Source organism: Primulina huaijiensis, chromosome 14 (assembly GCF_012295235.1).
Source record: "Primulina huaijiensis isolate GDHJ02 chromosome 14, ASM1229523v2, whole genome shotgun sequence".
NCBI lineage: Eukaryota > Viridiplantae > Streptophyta > Magnoliopsida > Lamiales > Gesneriaceae > Primulina > Primulina huaijiensis.
Genome location: NC_133319.1, coordinates 12,369,761 through 12,374,573, shown reverse-complemented (window position 1 = coordinate 12,374,573; position 4,813 = coordinate 12,369,761). Strand labels below are relative to the sequence as shown.

At 33.7% G+C, this 4,813-nt stretch overlaps 1 pseudogene; it reads right to left on the bottom strand.

Moving 5' to 3' along the window:
• Nucleotides 1-4,391, bottom strand: part of LOC140957985 (uncharacterized) — a 111,944-nt pseudogene extending 107,553 nt beyond the window's left edge.
• Between the last annotated feature and the right edge of the window lie 422 nt (nt 4,392-4,813).

Sequence of the window (4,813 nt, the reverse complement as noted above, 5' to 3'; positions counted from 1 at the left end):
CGAATGAGCAATGATTGTGGAACTTCTCCTCCTAATCGGACCTTAGCTTCTATTACAAGACGAATATCTTCTGGAATTCCTTTTTGCATTAGCAATCTCAATCTTTCACACCTTCCTGCATAAATTTTTCTTAGAACATTTTCAGAAACAGAGGGAAAATATTTACAAATTTTTGAGAGAATTTCATCCATTTTGAAAAGAAAAGAAATGATTTTTTTTTATTTTTGTATCAGCAATTATGGGAAACTGATTAAACCGACTATGAGAGTCACGGAGTACCGTTATCCGCCGTTTAACCGGGAAAATAAAAAGATTAAGGAAACCTGAAATAAAAACAAAAAAAATTAAATGCAACACAAAATAAATCAAGGATCGGAAAAGGAAATAAACTCTTCTTGAAAAATTTCATTTTCTAAAAATGGTTTAAGCATTTATCCATTTACTTTAAAAACATCATCAATTTTAGGATTTTCAATACCCACAGCTCCATAAGTATACACATGCTTTACAACATATGGGCCTGTCCATCTTGATCGTAATTTTCCTGGGAATATGTGAAGTCGAGAGTTATAAAGCAAAACTTTTTTACCAATCTCAAAAGATTTTCTAAGAATTGTTTTATCATGAAATGATTTGATTTTTGCTTTATAAATCCTTGAATTCTCATACGCGTAATTTCTGAGTTCATCAAGTTCATTAAGTTGCAATTTACGCAATTTGTTGGCATCATCCATGCTTGAATTTAAAGTTTTGATCGCCCAATAAGCTTTATGTTCCAATTCCACAGGCAAATGACAATGTTTTCCATAAACCAACCTATAGGGAGACATATTCAATGATGTTTTAAAAGCTGTTCGATACGCCCAAAGTGCATCATTAAGTCGCAGAGACCAATCCAAAATTTGCTTTACCTCCCTATTAGCTAATTCAACTTGTCCATTTGTTTGAGGATGATAAGGAGTAGTTACTTTGTGAGTAATACCATATTTTTTCATTAATGAAGCAAATGGTTTATTAACAAAGTGAGTTCCCCCATCACTTATCATGGCTCGAGGAATTCCAAATCTACTAAAAATATTTTCTTTTAAAAATTTGATGACGATTTTATGATCATTTGTTCGACATGGAATTGCCTCTATCCATTTGGAAACATAATCAACTGCAACTAAAATATACAAGTATCCAAACGACGGTGGAAAAGGTCCCATAAAATCTATTCCCCAACAATCAAAGATTTCAATTTCAATAATAGGATTCAAAGGCATCATGTTTCTTTTTGAAATCGCACCCAATTTTTGACAATTTTCACAGATCTTGCAGATTTCGTGGGTGTCTTTAAACAAAGTGGGCCAATAAAATCCACACTGCAAGATTTTTGCAGCTGTTTTCTTTGAAGAAAAATGTCCTCCGCATGCTTCTGAATGACAAAATTTAATGACACTACTTACCTCATTGTCGGGTATGCAACGTCGAAAAATTTGATCCGGACAATACTTGAACAGATACGGATCATCCCAATAAAAGTTTTTTACCTCATTCAAAAATTTTCTTTTATCTTGAGAACTCCATTGCGGTGGCATTTTTCCTGTCACAAGAAAATTTACTATGTTAGCAAACCAAGGTGTAGTAGTAACTGAAAATAGATGTTCATCAGGAAAATTATCGTTAATTGGTGTCATTTCACAAGATGATCCTGTTACTAGTCTCGATAAATGATCGGCTACGACATTCTCGGTTCCTTTTTTATCTTTGATCACAATGTCAAATTCTTGGAGCAACAAAATCCATCGTATCAGTCGTGGCTTTGCATCCTGTTTGGTCAACAAATATCTAATAGCAGAATGATCAGTAAACACGATAGTTGTTGATCCAATCAAATAAGAACGAAATTTATCTAATGCAAATATTACAGCAAGTAGTTCTTTTTCAGTTGTGGAGTAATTCATTTGAGCATTGTTTAAAGTTCTACTTGCATAATATATCACATAAGGCTTACCGTTTCTTCTTTGACCCAATACTGCACCGACTGCATAATCACTCGCATCGCACATGATTTCAAATGGTAAAGACCAATCAGGAGGTTGCATGATAGGAGCTGATGTTAAATGTCGAATGATTTTATCAAAAGCATTTTGACATTCTTGAGTCCACTCAAATGCACTGTCTTTTGTTAAGAGGTTACAAATGGGTTTAGAGATTAAACTAAAGTCCTTTATAAACCTCCTATAAAATCCAGCATGTCCCAAAAATGAGCGAATTTCTTTAATGGTTTTTGGAGGGGGTAAATTGGCAATGACATCAACTTTTGCTTTATCAACTTCAATTCCATGAGATGACACGACATGTCCCAAAACAATTCCAGAAGTAATCATGTAATGACATTTTTCCCAATTTAAAATAAGACCTTTTTCCTCGCATCTTTTTAAAACTTTTTCCAAATTTTCAAGACAATTATCAAATGTATTCCCAAAGACAGTTAAATCATCCATGAAAATTTCCAAACAATTTTCAACCATGTCGCAAAAAATGCTTAGCATACATCTTTGAAATGTTGCTGGGGCATTGCATAATCCAAATGGCATCCTTCTAAATGCAAATGTTCCAAAAGGACATGTGAATGTAGTTTTATCTTGATCTTCGAGTGCAATGGGAATTTGATAATAACCTGAATATCCATCAAGAAAACAGTAGTATGGATGACCTGCTACTCTTTCTAAAATTTGATCCAAAAATGGTAATGGAAAATGATCTTTTCTAGTGGCGTCATTTAATTTTCTATAATCAATACACATCCGCCAACTAGATGGGACTCGACTTGTTAACAATTCACCTTTTTCATTTTTTATCACTGTGATGCCAGATTTTTTCGGAACTACTTGTGTTGGGCTTACCCACTTACTATCAGAAATAGGGTAGATAATCCCAACATCAAGTAGTTTGAGAACTTCAGTTTTCACAACATCTTTCATGTGCGGATTTAATCTCCTTTGTGGTTGTTGAGATGTTTTTGCATTTTCTTCTAAGTGAATTTTGTGAGTGCAAATTAGTGGATTAATGCCCTTGAGATCTTTTAGTGTCCAACCAATTGCATTTTTATGTCTTTTAAGCATATCAACTAATTTACCTTCTTCATCACTTACTAGTTTGGAAGAAATTACCACCGGATATGTTTCATCTTCTCCAAGAAATGCATTCTTCAATTCTTCTGGCAAGGGTTTTAACTCCAATATGGGTGGTTCGTCTTTGTTCTCATATTTTGCATCAAATTCTTTCTCTGATCCTGGTAACGAGTGATACCTGATAAAATCATCAAGATCAATTTCAATATTTTCTTTAACAGTTTCAATTGAACAAATATCTAATTGATCATGTGTACTCCCTTCTTGAATTTTTTCTTCCACAAGAGTTTCAATAAGATTTTCATCTTCACTTTCATCTCCTTTGTCATGTGGTTGCTTACAAAGATTAAACACATTAAGCTCCAAGGTCATGTTACCAAATGACAACTTCATTATTCCATACCTGCAATTTATAAGAGCATTAGAAGTTGCTAAAAATAGACGACCTAAAATTACCGGAATTGCATTACAAGCTTCGATAGGTTGTGTATCTAAAACTATGAAATCGACAGGATATAAAAAGTTATCAACTTGGACCAACACGTCTTCTACCATACCTCTTGGCACTTTAACAGATCTATCAGCAAGTAAAAGTGTTACCGAAATAGGTTTTAACTCGCCTAGATTGAGTTCTTGATAAACTGAATATGGAAGTAAATTCACACTAGCTCCAAGGTCAAGCAAGGCTTTTTTAATCTTTCGTTCTCCAATAATACAAGAAATAGTAGGACAACCAAGGTCTTTGTATTTCAAAGCATTATTATTTTGAATGATTGCACTTACTTGTTCGGCTTAAAATGTTTTCTTTTTCACATTCAATTTTCTTTTCACAGTGCACAAGTCTTTCAAAAATTTGGCATATGATGGTACCTGTTTTATTGCATCTAATAAAGGAATATTAACTTTTACTTGTTTAAAAATATCATATATATCAGAATTCAAATTTGATTTTTTTGTATTTTTCAATGCATGAGGGAATGGTGGTGACACTGTCTGTTGAACCTCCTCTTCGCAAGTTATGGGTTCCACTTCCTTACCCTTTGGAGTTGATTTATCATCATCTTCACAAGGTTCAAGAATGGATTTTTCCACAACCTTACCACTTCGAAGGGTAATAACAGATTTTACCTGATCCATCGGTTGAGTTCCAGAAGTTCCAGTTTGTGAATGATGATCCTTGGGATTAGGCAGAGGTTGTGAAGGAAATTTACCTTTTTCATGAACATTAAGTGCAGATGCAAATTTAGCAAGAGTATCTTTCAAATCTGTCATGGTTTGAGCAGTTTGAGTATTGATAGACTCTTGCTTTGCAATGAAAGAATTCAATATATCTTCCAAATTCCTTTTAGGTGGAGGAACATAAGGTGCATAATTTTGAAAATTTTGTTGATTTTGGAAATGTGGTTGTGAAAATTGTGCAGCATTATCATTCCTCCAACTAAAATTTGGATGATTTCGCCAACCTGGATTGTAACTTTGAGAAAATGGTTCAAAATTTGGCCTTTTGAGATTGTTTAAAACATTGGCTTGTTCATGGAGACATTCTTTAAAAGAAGGCAAAGTGGGACAATCTTTTGTAGAATGATCACTTGTATCACAGATGTGACATGCAATTTCTTGAACAGATTTTAATTGACCATTCTTTTTCAATTCAAGTGCCTCAACTTTTCTTGCCAAAGAGGTAAATCTAGCTT